This window comes from Peromyscus californicus, unplaced genomic scaffold (genome assembly GCF_007827085.1).
Source record: "Peromyscus californicus insignis strain IS unplaced genomic scaffold, ASM782708v3 Scaffold_23__1_contigs__length_62951481, whole genome shotgun sequence".
NCBI lineage: Eukaryota > Metazoa > Chordata > Mammalia > Rodentia > Cricetidae > Peromyscus > Peromyscus californicus.
The window spans coordinates 37,621,290-37,644,032 of record NW_026294534.1 but is presented as its reverse complement, the minus strand read 5'-3'; the positions used below and the strand labels follow the sequence as shown (position 1 = coordinate 37,644,032).

General features: G+C 45.2%; 1 protein-coding gene across 4 annotated transcripts in view; it reads right to left on the bottom strand.

The window, feature by feature from the left end:
• Positions 1-22,347, bottom strand: part of Irf2 (interferon regulatory factor 2) — a 109,310-nt gene extending 86,963 nt beyond the window's left edge. The window contains exon 1 of one of the 4 annotated variants that reach the window (XM_052752247.1): positions 22,148-22,347. The gene's annotated coding sequence lies outside the window, so the exon portion shown is untranslated. Of the gene's footprint in view, positions 1-16,198; positions 16,223-20,574; positions 20,705-21,845; positions 21,956-22,147 lie in introns of those variants that run through there. The other 3 variants (XM_052752250.1, XM_052752248.1, XM_052752251.1) reach the window with 3 other exon arrangements.
• Between the last annotated feature and the right edge of the window lie 396 nt (positions 22,348-22,743).

Genomic DNA, 22,743 nt, shown 5'->3' with positions numbered 1-22,743 from the left:
AGGGAGACACTGCCAGCCGCCGCCATGACAAGCAGCATGTGAAGATGCCGGTAAGCCATGAGCCACGTGGCAAGGTATAGGTTTATAGAAATGGATTAATTTAAGATGTAAGAACTGGATAGCTAGAAGCCTGAGCCATTAGGCCAAACAGTTTAAACAATACAAGTCTCTATGTGTTTACTCGGCTGGGTCAAAGTGGCTGTGGGACTGGCGGGTGAGAGAGATTTGTCCTGACTGTGGACCAGGCAGGACTGGAGAAAACTCCAGCTACATTGGCTCATCAAGGGAGAGCACGCTGTCCTTGCACTTATAGGAATCCTTGCTGACTGGCTGAGGGAAACACCCAACACACACCAGAGCGTGTACGGACGTGGCTGGTGTACTTTTCCACCCCCTGTCTGCTCTGTGTCCCTTTCCAGGAAGCCCAGGCCATGACCTCTTTATCCCTAACCTGCGGTGGACAGGTAATAGAAACTGGGGGACTAATTCAAGCATCACAGTTGAACTCGACCCACATTTATGGACCCACTTCACTCTGCCCTGTGAAAAGCACTTCACGGCCCTCCAAAATTCATAACTGGCTCCAACAGGGGGCTGTTTATAATGGAGTGTAGAATGTAATAAATTCAAATAAGCCCCAGATACAGCGAAGGCCTCTGAGTAAGACCTCCAAATCGTATTCCTATAGTGAAGAGTTCAGCAAACATCTAATAAATGCTGTCACTGCTGTCTATCCGGCCAGGTGTTCTGACCACCACAGCCAAGGGCAACACCATGTTTACCTCCGTCACACTGGGGGAGTGGATGGGAAGAAGTCTCAGCCACATGACAGTCAACACAAGGGGCTTCATCAGGTCCTCCAGTGTTGAAGCCTGAGCCTGAGGTGTTCAGCCTGCCATTCTATGGCCTAGCATGGTGTGGTCTTAGGAAGAAGGCCTCATATAGAGCAAGTGCTAGAAGGAGGCGCCAAGTGACTCCCCCAAGCAAAGAAAACCCCATCCTACACACATCTGCCTTGTTAAGGCCTTGCCTAGGAGCACTGCTGTTCTCCAGGTTCCCTAACCTAGGTTTCTTATCCAAATTGGAGACTTTGAGTATTATAAACCCACTCTGAATCACCCCACTTTTTTATGAATCAATTCAAAACAAAAGAGAGTACAAAAATATTTTTCTAGCTTTGTATTACTTCCCCTTAGAAACATACAAAGCAGTTATGCTGGGGTGTTCTTCAATGACAGTGTTTGCTTTGCATGTACAAGGCCTCTGTTCTTTATCCCCATCACTATGGAAGGAGGGAGGGAGGGATGGAGGGAGGAAGGGGAGGGAGGGAGGGAGGTGAGTCAATCTGAAAGACAGTCAGGTCACAGCCAGGATCCAGTCCTTTTTGCCCTGCCCATCAAGTCTACGGCCTACGACCACACACACGCTTCTACCGTTTCTTACATATCCCAGGTTCAGAGTTCTGATGCACTCCGTCACAGTCATTTTCTGAAACATATTCCAAAGCCCTGGTAATCTGCCCTCAAAAAAAAAACCTCTTTCCTAACCGGGAAAGTGGAATGCATGCCATCAGGCACTCACCACACCGTTCCCCAGCGACTCATCTGCCCAGTGCTCAGTCACTCTGGACAGCTCCCCAGGCTCCAGCAGCACAAGGAATTTACAGCCTTCTCTGGCATTCTTTTTTCTTGCTGTTCTTTCAACCACATTGCCTTGCTCACGCAATTAGTTATCTCTCTCTCTCTCTCTCTCTCTCTCTCTCTCTCTCTCTCTCTCTCTCTCTCTCTCTCTCTCTCTCGTTCCAGAAGCTGTGATTAAAGCACACCCCAGGTTCTCGCCTCCTTCCTCTCCCCTCCCTTAGCTTTGTTCTTGTGATGCTTCTCCGATGCTCACATTTCTTCATCTTTTGTCACCGCGGCTGTTCTATTACCCGCTTCCTCCTTCGCTAAGCTGTAAGGTCGTGGGGAGCACGGCTGGGAATGTTTCACCTTTACATCCTCACAGCCTCACAGTGCCTCACACCCAGCTGCTCACAAGTACCTGCTGCAGGAATCCATCCCCCAGAGACGTCTCTTTTAAGTGGGTGGCAGAGATGGTTTCAGCTTAATTTCATCACTGCCACATTTGTTTTCACAGCACTTACAGCTAATTTTAGGGATTCGTCAGGGGTCAGGGCAGGGGAGTTTCTCCCCTTGGGCTGAAGGAATGGCGATTCAGAGCACAGGCTGCTTCTGCAGAGGACCTGAACTTGGTTCCCAGCACTCACACAGTGGCTCACAACCATCTGTAACTCCAGTTCCAGGAGGTCTGATGCCCTCTTCTGGTCTCTATGGGCATTGCATTCACATAGTACACAGAGATATACATGAAGGCACACACTCATGAGTAAAAATAAATAATATCCTTAAAAAAAGGTAATAAAAAGTTCTGTGACTTCTGCTACCCCACCTCGTGTCAGATATGATAGCATGTATCTTTCCCCAATTTTTACAATTCATTATGGGCTATTGTCTACATTAACTTGCCAGGCTGTTATTCAATAAAATCAAATTTCCAGAAAGAATGAATAAAATCAATATTTGAGCAGGTCATAAATGTCAACTAACAATGAATTTGCTGTGACACGATCGAGCTGTCCCCCAATGTCTTCATATCCTATAGCTAGCTCTTGTAAGAAGTGACAAGTCCCTTGCCCTGGAGCTGCGCATGGTAGCATACATTTGTACAAGGAGCCTGAGGCAGGAGGATCACAAGTTTGAGGCCACCCTGAACTTCATACTGAGATTCTGTTTCAGAAACAAGAGGTTCCTCATTCTGTTGATGAGTCATAACAAATATTCAAATGCCTTTATTTGCTTAACAGATCTGTTATTACAGCAATACATTTTTTTTTTCCCATCCACATAGTAGTACTGAGCCATTACGGAGAGGGCTATGCTTAAATTATTAATCCCCTAATTGTCATGCTAAGGCTGAACTGACTTACCTTCCCCCTGGGATACGATACAAATGCTGTGCCTACTGCGTAGAGATCTCATTTAATTGAACCATTTCATCCTATAGAGAAGCTCCCAGAGACTCGGGACATTAAATAACTCCCCAGTCTCAGGAGTCCCTGAAATGTAACAGAGTCACAAGACCCCTTCCTCCCCTTAAGCAATATGGACAGCTGAGTCCAGTGTGGCACAGGATAGAGTACGGTAGTCTAGCTGCAAACAAGTGGTGCAGAGAATTCCTGCTGCCAGGAGCCATCACCCATGCTAACATGGGCTTTCAATGATGTACCTGCTTTCGAATAATCCATGCTGCTGAGAGTAAACCCCTCTGTGAGTGACCCCAATAAACTATCGGTTCACGTTGAACAATGGTGGGATCCCCTATCTGTGGTGACTAAAGATTTGTTCACATGCCCTGAGGACAGTGTCATACAACAGAGCCCCAGGGTCCAATGGACTTCCTTATCAGTCAGTCCTAAGCAGTTATCTAAAAAGCAAGGGCTGGCTGCAATTAATTCACATCCACATCCTCCCCCTGATGTTTTCTCCCCTTAATAGAAATGTTAGGGTTTGAAATATAATAGAAAAAAAATCATTTAACACAGCCCAACAAAACAAAAGCCTGAACAGCAAGGCAGGCTATAATCACTCAAGAGACTCCTAATTCAGGGGCTGGCGAGGTGGTTTAGAAGTTAAAGGTGCTTGTTGCTCTCACAGAGGATCTGGATTCAGTTCCCAACACCCATGTGGTAGTTCACAATCACCCATAACTCCAGTTCCAGGAGATCCAATGCCCTCTTCTGACACTCATGGGCACCAGGCATGCACCTGGTGCACATACATATATGCAGGCAAAACTCTTACATATAAAATAAAGTACATCTTTTTTTAATGTATAAAGAAACTCCCAATTCTAGCATTCTATGAGAGGGTTGAGTACCTTTTTCTGGTTTTCCATTTACCCATGCACTTCATTCATCAGCAACTTAATTGCCCAAAGCGCATCTTATCAACATTTAACAACAGCTCATTTGGAAGGTTCGATTTCCAGGCCATATTTTAATGTCATCTGGAACATACCAAGAGAATGACTTGATCTAACAGTTGAACATCCAAGAAATAAACAATTTAAAATCAGGCACAGAATTTAAATCGATATTTCTCATCATGAAAAAAAAAATTCTACGTCATTCTAGTTACTAAGGAACTGGAAATCAAAGATCATAATGAGGAATCCCTCACATTCATTAGGATTAATTAAAAAAGTACAAATAGCCCCCCTAAAAAGTAACAAATGTTGAGAGAGGTGTAAAGTCCATGGAACTGGTGTGCATTGCTGCCAGGAGCATAAAAAAATGGTACAGCAACTGTGTAAAAACAGTTCGGTGGGTCCTAGGACCTAACATTCAAGCCTTTTCATCTCTTCTGTAATGCTTCTCAGCTGAAGTTAGAGAATCATTGCTAGGGTTTGGGAAGGCTGGGATGTCAGAAGGAGGAGTGCGTGCGGGCTGGAGGATATCACATCTGTGCCTGTTTCCCTCACACTGCCCAGCTTCTGTGGGACCACCTGGGGCTAGGGAAGTGCAGGCCAGCTTTGGAGGGAGCAGCAGTCAGTGATACTGAACTACCCAGAGCTGCAGCGTTGCAGGCAAGCCTTAGAGCAGCTGTCTGCAGTTGGCTGGAAACCTGCAGGGACAGAGAGTCTAGGGATAGAAGGTCAAGTGAAGACGTTTAGGAGGAAATTTTTATCTTGGGTGTACACTTGAAACTTCTAGGCCCATGGTCCTGGTAGTTGGGGGTGGGAGTCCCAAGACCAGGGGAGAGAGATCCCATTCTCAGAAATAGGCAGGTAGGGACACTTAGGCTGTTTATTGACAGGATTACTTCTCTGGAGTCTGCAGTACTTATCTGGAATCTGTCTGACCTATGACAGGTGGATACAAGTCGTGATTTCCTGAAGTTTGCAAAAAATTTTTAAGTTCACAAAAAAAATAAGAGTTTTAGACATAGTAGTATTACTACTGTTTGTGATCTGTAGTGAAATCCACACCGTAAAAAAGCAGTAGACTCACAGCTTCAATTCATAGCAAAAGCAATGGTTTGGGGTTAAAAGCATGAACATTCTTTCCACTGTTCAGAGGGCTAGATAGATAGATCGGACAGAGATGTTTTCAGTACAATGGGAAGCACGTGTAAGTCTATACTTAGCAGATGACAAAAGAAATTTACAAGTTTGAGCTTGTGACTGTGATATTGTAGTCAGTGGTTTAACGGAGCTATATTAATAGTGTATCAGAACTCTGTTGATGAGTGTTAAAACTCTGAACTTTTGAAGTCTTAGTTAAACAATAGCATAGAGAGAGGGAAAGAGATCTGATACATTTCTCATTTTTCTTGTACCTTAAATCACTTCCTTAGACCTTTACACCTTGGATTTACACACCTTAAAACAGTTTCTTAGACCCTCACACATCCTCAGACCTTTAGAACTTGCATTTATATGCCTTAAATTACTTTCTTAGACCCTCACAACTTATATAAACTTTAAACCTCTTCTTTCCATTCAAGTATTTACCATGAGACACAGGTGTAGAGTGCTGAGAGCAGGCACTGCAAAACCAATTCTTTTAAATAAAGAAATACTAAAAAGTTACATTGAAACTAGTATTGTGAGTTTATCTTCTTCTGTGTGAAGTCTTCTAGCAAGATAAATTGTGTCTGTGTTTGCCTTTTTCAACAGGAGTCCTAGTAGCTCTAGAAAAGCCTGATTTTACATAGGATATCAACTGACCAGGCAGCTGCAGCCTTCCAGGAGGAGCTGGTTTTCTTGCTGTTGTTAAACTGATGAAGCTAGTTAGTGGACAACACCATCAGAGATCTGAGAAGGATAAATTGTAGCAAGAAGTATAAACCAGACAGTCTATGTATCAATTAAAGTGAGAGACATTTACCAGCTACTCCAGACTCCTAGATGGTTTTGTGGAGGGCAGAGGCTGGTCTTCTGCTGTCATAGAGGACAGCATGGGCCTTTGGCTGCCAGACCCAGAAAATCTGAGAGATTTTCCTGTGGAAGAGGAACTTGGGAAAACTGACCTACAATGTCAAGGCAGAGTAGAACAGTCAATCCAACAGTGTCCACAGTTTAGGCAGGGCCCTGAAAGGCATGGGGCAGGTCTTGCCCAGTAGTTAGCATTATCACAATCCAGGTGGAGTTGTCCATGGCCCCATCATCTTTTTCTTTAGAGACCTTAGAGTTGCCACTAGGAACTAGCATCTCTCTCTGTCTATCATGTTTTTTCATTAAACACTGTAAAAGTCATATTCAGCATATGTCTGAAGAGTTTAAGGACCACTATCTATTAAGTGTACCTGATTTTAAACAAACCTTGTTTCTAGTTACTTGCTTTAGGCTTAACCTTGAAAACATATACAGTAAGCTAAATAAAGCTTGTCACTGTAATGAATTATATTTGTACTTAGCATGACTATGAGCATAGTTCTGGGCACATTAAAGAACTTGATCATTTATAAGGTGACGGAGCATTAACTTCCATGTCTTAATTGTCTTTAACAGTTTACATCAAGTTAGTAGCTTTTATAAAATTAGGATTTTATAGTTTTATCCCTAGTAAGTTTGAACCTTAAAATTTGAGTTGAAAATTAAATTGAAGATCCTTAAGCATCAAAATAAAACTTTAAACCATAAATCCAGTTCCACAGAAACTGGGAACTTTACTAGACCAAATATATAGTTCACATAGAGACTGGAAACCTTACATTTCTAATCCGTTCACAATGCACCATTACAGAATATCACAGCTTCTCGTATGGCTCACTTTATCCATACAGCTAAAACTTAACACAGTCAGCCAAGACAAAGAGGCTAGACATAGACCTTTAAGTCAACTACTGTTAACCTGAGTAGACCTTAGGAATTCCTAAAACCTTATTTATCAAATATCTTATTTATCAAACACATGTTGTTCCTTATCTAAAACTCTTTAGAAGTCTGGTGTTGAGCAGTTAGTAAAGACATAAGGAGTTAGACATGCACCTCTAAGTCAGTTTCTATTAAGCTGAGTAGATCTTTATAACCTTAGGAATTTATCATGACATGAAAATCCATCCTAATCCAGGACATTTTGGAGACCTGCTGTTTTCTCCAGAGGGCTCAGTAGGACTAAGAAGTTTTAAAAGGGTTGCCTTAGTTGATTTATGCCACATGGTGAAGTTACATTGCATACACTCTTTTAACCTTAGTAAAGATGGCTGCCAGCCACATGGCTACTTCCACTCTGATGAGGTTATCAGCCAAGATGGAGGCCAGCCACATGGCTGCTATTTAAAAACATCAATTTTCCTAGTAGATCTATTTTTTTATACAAGAGTTACATATACAATACATTCTAAACAGGAGTTGAGTCACATATACACTAAGTTGTAGCAAATTAAGATTACCTATGTATAGCTTTTTAACTATAAGCCTTTTGCTATAGGTTTTAAGCTAAATTTTGTTACAGATTTTTTGAACCAAACCCAACAAATTTACAAATCCTAAACTGGTTTACAGCATAGTCTTAAGAGGCTTTTTGAGAACAGAGAGCAAAGAAATCGCAGAGATAAAAGATTTTTTTTTTTAAGAGTGGAAAGTTGAAAAACCATAGAGGTAAGAGACTTAGAAGTGTGGAGCAGAGAAAGTCCAAATATAAGAAATTTATGGATCATTTGTTTGTGCAGCAGCAGGAATTGTTGCCTGATGAGAGAATCTGAAAATCAACCATGCCAGTTTCTGGCCATTGACTGAGCTGTCCTGAGGCCAAGCCATTTGCAGTAACATAGTGAATGATGCTTTAAGAAAGTCTCTGAGTCTGTGGAGGAAGAGAGAAAGGGTCATATAAGGCCCAGGAGTGCCTAAGGAAGCAGTGGGACTCCCAGGAGGGAGCTGAGAGACAGAAGGGACAGGGTCACAGGAGGGGCATCTGAGGGAAGATTCCAGTATCTCAGAGACCCAGAAGGGCTTAAGGAAGCTGTGGGACTGTAGCTCCGAGAGGGAGGCAAGGAAGTGCCCAGAAAGAGCTGAGAACAAAGGGGCAGAGACGGTAAGTGTAGTGACAAGAATCTCAATTCAGGGTGTCCCCAAGCCGACTGAGAGGCTTGTCAGAAAGAAATGTCCTAAATGACAGAGGAGAGGAACCCCTTTCCATGTGGTAGAGGCCAAGTGAGCTGAAGGGGCTTTCTGACACCAGTGTGGCTTTTGTAGTCACACTAACCAATCAGGCAGTTCTGGGGTGACACCCAGTAGAGGAAGAGAGATGAGAGGTTAGAGCAGGTAGAGGAGAAAACACCTGAAGAGGTGGACTGGGAGAGGCTTTTGGGAAAAGGGAGGGTTCCAATGGAGGAGAGGAGTACGTGTCTTCGTAGAGAGATGCCCACGAGAGCTCAGTGGGCCAGAGAAATGGAGAGATGCCCAGGTAAAAATACCTCAAACAGATAACGTTTTACAGCAACGTTCACAGCAGCATTGCTCATGAGAGCCAACAGGTAATAGCAACCCAATGTCCACCGACAGGTGAATGGATTAACAACATCCGGGGACATCTTCCAGTCTTGAAAGGAGATGGACCGTGACACAGGTCACAGCAAGGACGAACACAGAAAGCACGCTGGTGAGTGCAGTATGTCAGACACAGAAAGGCAAGTGTGGTACGCGTCCGCTACCGTGAAGAGTCAAGTTCGCTGAGAAAGCAGAACGGTGGTGTCCAGGGGCTGCGAAAAATGAAGTGCCTGTTAACTATGAGGAGAGTTTCTGGTTGAGATGGCTTGTTTGTTTGTTTGTTTGTTTGTTTGGTTTTTTTTTGGTTTTTCGAGACAGGGTTTCTCTGTGTAGCTTTGCGCCTTTCCTGGAACTCACTTGGTAGCCCAGGCTGGCCTCGAACTCACAGAGATCCGCCTGGCTCTGCCTCCCAAGTGCTGGGATTAAAGGCGTGCGCCACCACCGCCCGGCTGTTTGTTTGTTTTTAATTCAGGAAATGGTTAGGGGTGATGGTTGCACAACATCGTAAATGAACTTAATGCCACCGAACTGTCCACTTAAAGATCATTGGAAAGGTAAGTTTTCTGACTTAAATTTCGCAACAGGAGAGAGTGACAAGCCATTTGTCTATGAATTCACCTCTTGCTGACACCGCCTTCCTCACTCTTCCCTGATGAACAGTAATCGTTTTTAACATAGGTGAGTTGAAGTATTCACTACAGACACACACATACAAAGAGGCGGGGGGGAGAGAGAGGGGAGAGAGAGAGAGAGAGAGAGAGAGAGAGAGAGAGAGAGAGAGAGAGAGAGAGAAGCATTCTGTGAATTAACTAAAGGCTAGTTTTCCCTTCACGGCAATGTTCTCTCAGTCCAGGTGAGAAGAAAGCCCCACTCATCCCTCCAAGAGGTAGGTTCTCTTGGCACAAGCCTTCGGGGAGAGATTCAGGGAAGAAGCGCTTCCTCAGGGTCAGTAGCTGCATCTACCCTCGGGGAAAGGGAAGTACCAAGTGTAGACAGCTACCAGCCTCCTTCTCTTAAGTTTCCTCAGAGAAGGCAGGCCCCTGACAGGTCCTCTATGGGCCACAGCTACACATGGAAGTATGATGGGAAAGCACTCTTGATATCAGAACAGTCTATGGTTGGTAGGTCTTACAATCTACCAACAATCTGGTTTCTAAAACAGTGAGATATATATACACTTGATCAAAAGGCTGCCCCATGCTCACTGTGGCTTCCCTAACAAGATGAGATAGCTGTGATGTGGCCCTTGGACTCATAGATAATCTCTGGTGGCTGCTAAAATCATTGTTTTTTTTTTTTTTTCAGTTGCCTAGTTGCTGGATCCTGCTACAGACGACTGTGGCTCCTCAATGTGGGAATGGAGGTACCTAGTTAGTCAAACCCAACCTCCCTCCTCAGCACTGTGTCATTTACCCAAGTACATGACTCCGTGCATGACCAAAACAGTTGACTCTCTCTGTCAGGGACCTTCCTCGATCCCATCTACCAACTGTAAATGTACTGATTTTCAAGAAAGACAAAATCAACCAATAAACAGTATTTCTTGATACCTGAACGCTGCCTGACCCCAGCAATTCCTCTCCTCTAATGTTTGCTTGCCACTCCAAACGCACACGTCATCAGCACAGCATACCCCGGAGTGGAAGATGTGGTCCATCTACTGTCCCTACTGGGGCCTCCTTTACAGGCTCCCCAAGCTTCTACCTTCATTCTACAGTGGGCAGAAGAAAGGGGGAGCCTCAACATGGCTGCAGGTACCAGCATGCCCCCCACCACTAGGCACATGCTTTTGGAACCACAACCTCAATTCTACCTTCCCTATTGAAGCTTTTCCTTCCTACTTAAGAGGCCCTTAACTTGAAAGGTGAGACCAACTGTGTGTGGAAGCTAAACTCTCCCATATGAGGAAAACCCCAATACCCCTAAGAAACACTCATTATAGACTTGCCTTCTGGATTATTATTTTAAAGTGAGATTATATTTTTTCTGTTCTTCTGTCAGTTGCAAATCCCTAAACCAACTGGCATTCACTTAAAACTAATCTGCTGTGTTTTTATTGAAGAGAATAATCGGGCATGTTCAGCCCCACTGAACAGCTGGGAATTTTGTTGCTGAAGGTTTGGGTTTAGTCTTTATTTTTCTAGCTGCTGGGCCCTGCTAACAGGATTCCAGGAAGGTCACATTTAATCTTGCAGCGACAGGCTACCTAAGCATTTCTTAGGTTGGCCTCAGTAAAAATAAATTGCCTGAGCTCTGGAGACAGGCCTGGTGCCTGTAGACAGCCCAAACAATTAGAGCCAAAGGGAACCAATGGAGGCAGTTGTAAAACACTGCACTTGATTTCAAAACAATTTCACCGCTCAGGTTAAGGGCTGGCCGGAAGCGTTTGTTAATAACAATAACCAAGGTAGAGCTATTTAATCCACACAGAAAGCAGCAGTTCTTGGTAGCCCATCTCCAGTTCACCACCAAATAGATTTATATTCATAAAACGGTGTAAATAACACCACTGGGAATGAAACGTCAGGTTCTTTCAAAAGTCTTAGTATGAAAGAGAAAAGCAGAGCAATTTTTCATCTTATGGGTGTTGAACCTCTTATACAGAGTGACAAGGCCCCCTTGCTAAGTGACAAGACTCCATACCTGTGTGCTAAATACACATACCAATAGGTTTCTAACACAAAGCAGATCTGTGCCGTTCCTCCTGAGCTCAAGTTCGGCTTTCTGAGCTAACCTTTGCTTTAAACTGGAAATCAAAGCAACAAATATTTATCTAGTTCTTATGCGTATCAAGTACCCAGGAGGAATGCAGAGAAATACATGATCCCGGCTCTCAAATAACATGTCACAGAGGTGAGAGAAATGAAAAAGTCCAAATAACCAAAGCTTTTCACAACACACCCAGAGGCCCACAAACACTCAGGTATACACACACACAGCTTACGGCCATAGAAACAGTACGTGCTGTGTGATGCTTCTGTGGGCATTCGGAATATTATTTAGTGTCTTCGGCTGAAGAAATCAAGTCAGGCTTATGATGAGAAGTCAAAGGAGAGTCAGGAGCTTCTGACCAATGTGAAAGACTTTACCTACTTCCCTTTGGTCCTTTTAGGTTCCATTCCTTGTACTAAAACTGTCCCGAGACCTCTCCCTCCTCTGTGTATGTGTGTGTGTGTGTGTGTGTGTGTGTGTGTGTGTGTGTGTGTGTGTGTGTGTGTAACATTCAGCATCACTCCCCTGGTACGGTCCACCTTTTTTGATACAGGGCCTGTCACTGGCAGTGATCCTCCTGTCTCCACTCCCCCAGTGCTGGGATTACAAATGTGGGCCATTAGGCCTGGCTGTTTACCTGAGTGCTGGGGATCGGACGCTGGTCCCCATGATTGTGCAGTGGGCACTTTACCAACTGAGCATCTCCCCAGCCTCTCTTTGCATCCTCCATTCCCTGTCCCATCTACTACGGTAGCCGCTAGCCTCGTGCGTCCGCTGAGCACTCAGAATGTAGCTAGGTTGAATTAAGACAAAGTGTAGGTTTAAAAAAAAAAAGCAACGTACCGGACTTTAAAGATTTGCTATTAAAAAGTAATGTAAAATAATATCTTTGCAATTATGGTGCTGACATGATAACATTTGGGAAGTAATGGGTTAAACAAATTTTATTCATTCATCTGTTTCTTTTACTTTTCTAATATAGACACTAAAAACAAGACATAAGCACATGGGTCATGCTGTACTTGTACTGGACAGTGTCCTCCTCATTAACTGCCCCCCACTTTGGTTTTGTCCTCCAGTCTCTGGACTAGTATTTAATACACCCAACCTAAGTTTCAGCACAATCATAAAAATGGGGACTGTATTCATAACTCGAGTGAAACTGTTCTAATATTTCATCAGATAAAAAATAGACACATGGAGTCTTCTTCCATGGTAAAAAATCAGAGACCACAGTGTGACTCAGGCTTCCTAAGTGATTGTCCCAAAGATTTGCCAAGTGGGTATAGAGGAAACCTAACACCCTTGGATTGTTTAGGACTCCCAGAAACTGCCCTAGCCTCCTGGGACAAGAGAACAGATCTGATATGAAGTCAACAGGGAAGGTATAGAATGTAAAGACAGGGCATGCTCACTAGACCTCTTCATTTGCATACACCCTGAGACATAGATCTGTAGCCATTTGTCTAAATTAACTGCTCTTATCTGATAGGAAAAAACCTGTATCTCCTCAACAGGATCAAATAATACAGCCTGGTCCAGACCTCTTACTTAATTTGGGTCCCCAATTGCTAAAGGTAAGAAGACCCCTGTCTGCCTAAGCATTTATACTACAGAAAGGATAAGAGACAGAGCCTGGAGGACATCCCTAGCCCCTAAGAGTCATATATCTTAGAAGAAGCCTGAATCCTTTCCTCTCCATCACAAAGGAACCAAAGTTTGGAGCTCTCTCTGTGTGTCTCTGTGTGTCTCTGTCTCTCTCTCTCTCTGTCTCTCTCTGTCTCTCTCTCTCTCTCCCTCCCTCTCTCTCTTCCTCTCTCCCTCCCTCCCTCCCTCTTCCTCCCTCTAGGAAAGGGAGAGGGACAGTTTCTCCACAGAGTGAAATGCCCCCACCATGATCCATCAGGTTCTAGGGGTGGAGGACCAATACTGCAATGACCTTCTGATTGACTGGCTTGTAAATACCAATAATTCTTGTCTCCTTCTCAAGTGTTGTGTGTTTCTACGGTATTTACAATCATAAAAGGCAGAACTGTCAAGTGGGATAACATCTTAGACCGTTACTAGCTCTTGGCAGAGTGAGGCAATGGTGCCTCCCAGCACTGGCTAGGAGAGCCCCAATTCTTAGCCTGGATCTGCACAAGGAAGCAGACTGAGATGGAGAATGGACACTAAGTCAATGGGTAGCATCCTCCCCAGCAACATTCAACTGAATCAAACTCACTGAGATCCACTGGCCTCTGCCTCTCAAGTGCTGGAATTCAAGGCAAGCACCAAAACCACCTGGCCCAACTTCCTTTTCCTAATCTCCCACTTGCTAGAGTTGGGTCAATGGGGACACATGAGCATTGTCTTGAGAACATCTCTCTAGTTATGAGAGTAACTACAGTTGATTCAAACTTAAACATACAAAGTGTCTCAATGAGTATAAAAAAGGTCAAATATAGCCTACAATCAAACTGTTTTCTTGCAGCATCTTTTAACATTGCATAAACAAAATACACACGATGTTAAAATTAAGAGTGGGGTCACAATCTAATATCCTTTTCTCCCACCCTCAGCATGTGATAAATATTTCCCCTCATTAAATGCTATCCAGAAGTATGAATTTTAAGAACTATCTACTTTCCAGATGTGCCCATAATTTACATGTGTGTTTCTCTTGTTGACTATTCAAATGGCTTCCAAGTTTCTATATAGTGAAATCCAATTCAATAAACAACCTTACACATAAACCTTTGTTCTAACCTCCAGTCACCTCAAGGAAGTGGGTTCCTAGAAGCAACAATCCTGTGACAGACCGTTTAACTCTTGTTAGACTGAGGTCGGATTGTTTTGAAGCAAAATCTCGCTCACCACGTAAGACCACCTCAACTTTGCAGCAATCCTCCTGCCTCAGTCTCCCTGGTGTTAGGACGGCAAGCATTCACCACTGTGACTGCCTGGCTGGAACACTTGGCATTCTTAACACTGTGAGCATCTATCACCAAGTTCAATTCCAGAAAACTCCTCCCCCTGTCATGACGTCACACTAGGTTTCCCAAAGGCGGATGATGACCTGTGGTCCCTACCTCCCTCACAGTTCAGTCTCCACCTGTTCTGGAAGAAAGCACAGTACTGGCCATTCTGTTCTCCTGTCTCCACACATACCACTCGTGAGCTGACAAGAGAAAAACCCAACCAAAGAAGAGCCACATGGGGATGGAGGGACGGCCTGTGAGAGCTGCCCTAGTGCTTCTGATTCGCTGTGCTGCCTCCTACCTTCTGGGACGCGGGGACAGAGAAAGTTGAGGGGCCTCACAGTGCGCGGTCTCAATTCTTCAGTTCTCAAAACTTCAACATCAACACCTCAAAGGTGACTTCAACCATGCCCAAGTGACAGTCGCCTGTAAGTCCATGTTCAGTTGCATAAAAGTAGCTGCTCCCTGGCAGTTTCCTGTCACATTCTGTCTCCCCCTGGGGTTAAAGGTCAAACCCCAAAGACAACAGTAGAGGTCGCTTCAGCATTTCAACTTGCCCTTGAGTAAGCACCAACTACCTGACTCTCCTTCCTTAACTCCACAGTGTAGTTGACACCTTGCAATGAAAGGAATTTCCTGGAATTTAACTTCATGGGATAGGCTTGACGTATTTAAAATGCTAAACCTGGAGCCTAAGAGATTGATCAGTGTTCAAAAGTGCTTGATGGCCTTCCAGAGAACCCAGGTTCAGTTCCCAGAATCTACACGGAGACTCACAACCATCTGTAACTCCAGTTCCAGGGGATCTGTCACCCTTGTCTGGTCTCTACAGGCATCAGGCATGCACACGGTACGCAGACATCCATGCAGACAAAACACTCATACATATGAAATAAAAGTAAACGCTAACCATTCAAGCCAGATGTGGCCGTACATAGACAGAATGTCTACCTGCCAACTGCCTCCTCCCTCTCTCCCAGTACCAAGAACCCACAATTGAGCTTTCTCCTTATTCTCTCCAGTTCCCCAGATCCACCCTGCCACCCTCCCAACACCATGTTTAGGTGTTAGGACATTCTCTTCTCACCACTGTTCTTTCCTTTGTCTTCAAGAAATCTAGGATAAGGAGAAGAAAATTAAAAATAGCTGATACTGCCTGAAATAAAGTAATCTGCATGCAGCTCCTTCTCATTCACAACGTCAACCAAATGAAATGAGGAGTGAGTCAAAGATTTGAAGCTCACAGGGCAAGATAGCATCTTCTACCTACAAAAGGACTCTTTGGGTTCTAAATCTGACAGGCAGAAGGTCACTAAGGACCAATTAACTTGGATATTCACTACTTTCCTTTGGTTGCCCAAAGTGTGGGCATCCGATGCTGTTACACAGATAGCAGTAGATTGATAAGTACATTTGGAAATAAATTATTTAGAAAAATGGCATGCTCCAAAATAAGTTTGTTTAATGAAAACTGGACAGGCTTTTATCACACAAAATTCTAAATTAAGATCTCTGTTCAGCTACATTGGTTATGCTTTCAGGGTTTAAAAAAAAATGCTTAGGAAGTCCCGCACCCCCCACTCACTCCCAAGAGCCTCTTGTTTCTCCGATGTGTCTCCACATCTCTCTTTGCTCAACTCTAGTTCTTTCTGGCTTATCTGAGCTAATAAAAGGAAGTATAAACCATAACAGAAACAAAACAAGACAGGAAAAAGAACCCACCATAACTATGACCTTCCTGCCCAAGGAGACCACCCCACACAACACGGTCTTCCTTGACTCTTTATAATGGAAAGGTCAGAGTGGGACAACCATGATGTGAATTCCATTTCTGGTATGATGACTAAAGTCAATATGGAGAGCACCAATACAGGTGAGCCCTATTCAAAGCAATGTGTAAAATGTGGAAGCAAGTGGTTTTTGCTTGCTGTTTGCTGGGCATAGCCTCTGAGCCAAGGCCCAAACCAAAGACTCACCCTGGGAAGAGATCCTTCAGTAGTGAGTGGTTCTGTACCTTTGCCCTGGCCACACAATTGAGGAAGGCTGGAGTGGAGGACTTGGCACACTCTAGGGAACAAGAGGTTCATAATGATGGGGAGAAGAGATATGTTATATACTGTAATATTTTATAATCCTATGGATTACAGCCAATCTCAAGTCTAAAGGATTTAGACTTGAAGACTGCAGCCAGTCTCAAATCTAAAGAATTCTGAACAGTCTCTAACTGCTCCTTTCTCTTGGTCATTTAATAATAAACAAATGTACTTCCTGGTCCCCCAAGGATTACAGAACTATCTAACCACATTTTATGGAAATTAAGGTCCCCAAAGGGGAAGTTACTAAAGAATGAATAAAAGAGATAAAAGTCAACTCCAAGGCTTGGGGTGTAACTTAATGACAGAGCACTTACTTAACATGCTCATGGCTCTGGGTTCAATTCAGGGCACATACACATACGTGTGTGTGTGTGTATGTGTGTGTTATTTGAAATAAATCAATTTATGTTTATGTTATATATGAAGACAGCTTGAAACTAAGTAATTTATATACATATACTATTTATTTGTATGTATATAAAGTGTGTGTGTGTGTGTGTGTGTGTGTGTGTGTGTGTGTGTGTGTGTGTAGTGAATTCTAGGCTTCTGAGCCCATTCACCTTCCTCTACACAAAAGCTTGTACATGGCCAGTTGTCCACAAACATTTGATAAGTGAATGAGTTTGTGTGTTACTACATTTAACTAACTATTCTTTTAAAGTAATGATATGAGATTCCTGGATCCCGAGCAGAATTCAAAGTTCTGAGGGGAACGGTCAGCTGGTTCTAGTACCTCATGACTGTTACCTTAACACAGATCTGTCCAGAATGCCAACACACTGGGTTTCCCTATGTTTGGACAGAATGGCATTTACCAGATTTGATGAGAATATCTTTTCAAGCTGACCAGGAGTTCACATGAAAAGAAGTCAGATGAAGGCTTCCTAAATGAACACAACTTGTTTCAGAGAATCTATCCTAAGGTGAATCTTGTAAGGGGTGAGACCAATTTAAAGAACTCCCCTGACAGTCAAAGGCTGGCACTCATAAGCTTGCTGCTTGCTCTTAATTCAGAGAAAGCCCAGGGAACCTTCATGACAAGGCCACAGCTGGGTGTCAGCTGCCTGGGGCATGTATTTTTCTGGGTAGTATTTTCTTCCATATTTTATTTTCAAATAATAACTTCGGGTTTAAATCTTATACCTATACATAATCTTCTGAGGGGGGTGGTAATCAAAGGTTGATCAAACCTCCTTAGCTAGCTACAATCTCTACCAGCTAACACACCCCCTCAGGTCAGCCAGTTATACATTAAGCTGATATTCTTAATTAAATATTAATCCATGCAAGCCAAAGAGCAGGGCATGAATGGAGCAGAGAGACGTAGAAAGTCCTGCTCATCTCTGTCCCCTATTTAGGAAGGAACATGGAGTGCTACACATAATTGGCTTCATTATTAATACTTCTTGTCATTTCATAGAAATGTATCTGTGTATATGATTATTTATTTTACATATATCATAAATATATACTATTGATGCTTATTTTCACCTGTCATGGCATATTATTTTTACATATGTGATGTTGAGCACTTCCAGCAGTCTGTAAATCCGAGTCAACCAAGACCCTTTAAAGACAATGCATAAAATATAGACTAGTGCTAAGCCATATCTGTAGGAGCAATAACTTAATGAGTCTGAAACAGTGGTGAAAAAAAATCAGACCAAAGCACCGTGCAACCTGTGTGTTGTATCTATTATAAGAAGAGAAAACATGTCGTCTTTCATACTCAGATCCTAACCTATAATAGATATCTACCCAGCTATAAGTGTGTGTATCATATACTATTTGGAAAAGAGATCAAGAAAGGGTAATATTAGGTGATGGGGAGGGACAGAATGTAGGCAAAGGGAACCATAAGTCATGAAAGAGGAAATAAAGCTAATGTTTTCGTAGTTTCAACCCTGTTATAGGTTTTTCATTTTAGTGGTAGATAATTGCATACAAATGAAATTAACAGTGAAGTATAAACCCCCAAGTGAAGCTCCATGACTTCAGAAAGGTCATTCTAACTGTATAGAAAAGTTCACAGAGATGCATAGAGTTTGGGACTGGGCAAGTATTTGTTTGAGTGGCTATCTTAATCTATTTGCATGTTTTTATAAGTGTGAGCCCATTACAATAAAGTGATTTAATTAATGTATAAATAAACAGAGAAAACACCCATCCAAAATCAGTTGTTCCCATATCATTTGGTTTCCATGGTTATCATTTAACTTTTCTCCTAGCACACACACACACACACAAAATTAATTCACATAATATTTCACTGTTAAATATTTTCTTGACAGTTTACAAATAATAGTTGCCCAATATTTAATCCTTTGCCATTATCTTATATACCCTCAGAAGTATCCTCCTAATTGTGATTCCCCACTTTTATTTTAAAGACAGGGTCTTGGTATGCATCTGAACTTGAACTCACAATCCCGCTGCTTCCGCCTCCCTAATGCTGGGATTAGAAGCATGTGCCAGGACACTCACCTCCCTATATATTTTTTAACCTTAACAGTAATCTAATAGAACTGACAAAGTTAATGTGTGACACATTTGTGGGTTGCTAAAGTTTACCCAATGTTCTTTCATACACAGTATCACAATTGTTCCCCGAAGCAGCCCTGTAAGTATACTATATTATTACCTTTCTTAGCCTGACCACCCCCCCAAGGTAATTACTGTATTTATTTTTGGTTGTTGTCCGCTCACAGCTAGAATGCAACCTCTGTAGAACCTGAGGAGGCTGCCCTTCTTGCTCCCAGATGAATCCACACAGCCTACCACTGGATCTGGTAGCTCATGACCCACAAATATTTGTCCCACCAATGTATAAATAAGTTCTCTCTTGATTACTTTAAGCCTGTTTGGGGGAAGGCAGATAAGGGACCTGTGATGTGATACCCCATGCACAGTTCGGTAGTCTGTTTGCTACTTTAAAAAATGAAGTGAAAACGTTGGAAATAAAATACAGCTTTTCCTAAATAACGCAGAGAAAAAAAGGGCAGTGCCTTTGGGCATGTGAGGAAATCAATGTATATCAAATGCTGAATATCCAAAGTTTTAAGTATTCCACTCCTAGATTTAAACAGCTTTCACTAGCTCTGGTATATTAAATATTTGTTTAATGAAGTATTTCAGGAGGTGGGGTAGGAGAAAAAAGCAACCATAGTTCACAGAGCTGTCAGGACTTTATGGCAATTCCTCTTTTGCCTTAATTTGCTTCCAAACCTTCTTTATATACATATAAGATGATATTTTTACAGGTAAGTGAGTTTGAAACATGTAGAACTCTTCCTAACTTCTGAAGGTCAACAGAAAAAAAAAGACAACTCATTGAGAATGAAATATGTTTAATTTTAAGAAGCAGTAACAAATCATAACAGACAAGACCTCTCAGACCTAAGCGCAGGCCAAAATCTAACTTCTTACACAAGCAAGGCTGTAAATTATAATCATTCACCAATTACAGTGAAATTCCGGACTTTGCCCGTCAATCAATAGATGTTCCAAAGTTACCCCTTAGAAGAGATGCCAACTCAAGTTCTACATATTCCATTTGCTTGAATCTGCCTTGGAAAAGAAAAACTCCAAGACTGTATTGGTTTCTATTTTTGTGACACCCCCACCCCAACATAAAAAGAATGAGAGTTGAGAAAAATCATAGAACCCTGAACTTGTGCGAGTGATTAAGTTAAACGGGGCGACCTCTGGGGCCCTGCCCTGACCAGGCAGTGTACATCTGTCTACCCTACCATCCAGTCATCCACCTTCTGTAAACAGTGGGCTAACAGACCCGTCCCTGCACCTGCCCTTAAGCACCAGAAGCACAGACTGCTAACTTCAAATGTTACTTGCAGTCAGTCGCTGTAAAAGAACTAATAAATGACTTCAGGCTTGACGACAACCTCAGTAATTCCTGAAAATGCACAACAGGAAATGTAACTATCCTCCACCCTCCCCAGCCATTCATCAAGAGCAGCCGGTAGTCCTGGCCACAGGGAGGCCAGTGGCAGAAAGCTAACCCCAGCACCACTTCGCCTCCCTGGCACAGACACAACCAAGGACAAGGAGTGCCCACACTGGGGGTTGGGGGGGAGGAGGGAAGGAGGAACATGTCCCCAAGTTTCAAACATAGGGGGTTAAGAAGGACTTCAAACCAGCCAGCAGACGAGTGACAACCTCCACTGCCAATCCCCGGGGTTTTATTTACATCCGACCACCAAGGCTCTTGCCTCCACCGGCAGACCCGGGCGTCTCACCTGGTGCCCGAGCACAGTCCTGGCTCAGGGCTGAGGCTGCCGGCCTCCTTCCCTTTCCTGCTCCTAAGGGGCGGAGGGGTTGAGGGTGGCCAACGATCCACGACCCGGGGCCCAGCGGAGGCACCGGCTGCGGCGTCCGGGGGCCCTGCGCTCTCGCTAAGGCTTCCCCGGGCCGCTCAGGGGCGCCGGCCCCCAAGGCCGTGTGGCGGGGACTGGCCGGGCACCGCGATTGGCCGCGGCCCGCATCGCTCGCCCAGAGAGCCGGGCCGGCGGGGCGGAGTGGAAGTGGCGGCTGGCCGCTCTGCACCAACCATGTTCGGCCGGCGGGCGAATGTCACCCGGCGCCCGGAGCGGGTCGGAGGGCACGGGGCGGGCACTCGGATCACCATCGCTTCCCGGAGACCCCCCGAGGGCTCGCCAGCTCCCCCACCGCCACCACCACCAACCCCGACTCCTGCCCGCGTGGGGAAGGTGGGGGCGCTGCTCGGTCCCCGGAGGCTCCCCACCCCCACACCTCGCCCGTTCCGTAGCCAAGGCGGGTCGGGCCCAGCGCGCCAGGCCGGCCCCGGGGCGCCCGCGGGGACCCGGAGGCGCTCGCAGCTAGGCCGCGCCGGGGTAGGTGACCCCTGCGCACAGAGCCCTCCCGGGACGCGCCTCTCGGGTGTCTGGCGTGCTGGGACAAGTGCAGTGACAAAGCCCCGAGGCCAGGCCGGGCGCTGGCCGGCGGGTAGGAGGACGCGATGTCCCCGGCGAGTGGCGGCGGCCCAGCCCCCAGGAAGCCGGGCGCGCCGGCCAGGCCCGCGCCCAGCCGCGCGCGGAGCCCGCCCGGCCCGAGTGGCCGCTGGCACCCCACACCAGTCACCCGAGCCCGAGCCCCGCGGGCGAGCGCATCCCGGGAGCGCCTCCCGGTACCCATCAAGTTTACTGTGGCCACTGCCCGGGCATGGGTATCTGGGGACCGCGGGTGCCAGTCTATTTACACCGGAGACTGCCGGGAGAGAAGGGCCGCCGGGCACCGAGAAGAACCCGGTTCCCTTCTTCGGTCCTGGTGGCGACAGTGTCTGTAAACACACACACACACACACACACACACACACACACACACACACACACACACACCAATATTATTTTAAATGAGGCCCGACTCCAGCGGACCTGCACCCACAACGCGCACGACACCTGGGGCGCAGAATCACACAGAGCAGATCTGTGTCCATGGAGCCACCTCTTCGCATCTGCAAATCCAAAAGTGAAATTAAACCTCCACTAACCTCCTCCTCCTCCTCCCTCTCTACCTCCTCCTCCTCCTCCTTGCAGCCTCAGCAGCCCCAGTACCAGCAGCAACAGCAGCAGACCCTGCTTCCCCTAAAATCAGATGATCCATAACTGCGCCGACTCTTCCTCCAAAAATCGGTATTAATATTTATGAACCCCGGCATTTTTTCCGTCTGCAAAATATCGTGTCAAGGCATCAGGACGCACATACATACAGAGCTCCTGTCCCCATCAACATGCCCCCGGAGAGAAAACACACGCACAGTCACAACTATTATTTGAAAAAAAAAAATGTTACCTCTCAGTGTGCTTTTTTTCACGCTACCAATACAATCCCGCAAGGTGTGAGTGTTGTTAGGGTGTGTAAAATGGAAATGAAAGCCCGTCAGTTGAATAATCGCAGGAGCAAAACTAAAAGTTACTCCCCAGCTTGCCTGAGAACAGTCCAGATCGAAAGCAAAACAAGGAGAGGAAACTGCGCGGAGCCGAGGCTGGAAATCCCCCCACCCCCGCCCTCTCCCGGCCCCGCTCCCTCCCTCGCTCCCCCTCCGCCCTCCTCCCTCCCCGCCCTTCCTCCCCAGTGTTTGTTTCAAGCTTGTGCAACCCGGAGGTGGAGGCAGAGGGAGGGCTCCAGCCGCCAGCCGGGAGGTGCGGAAGTTCGCCGCCGCTGTTCATTGGCGGGCAGCGCGGCTTTCATCATTTCTCGGAAAAGTCAATTTCATTTTCACTTCCCCACGTCGTCGCGGCTTCGGGGGAGCAACAAGCGGCTGCGCGGGAGTGTGTGGCTCGCGCCGAGGGGCCGCTCGCTTGTCACCGGCGGCCACCACGCTGGAGTGTGGGCTTCCCGAAGTGGCGGGCCAGGCGCAGGCTTGAGATCTTGGCCACCAGCTAGTG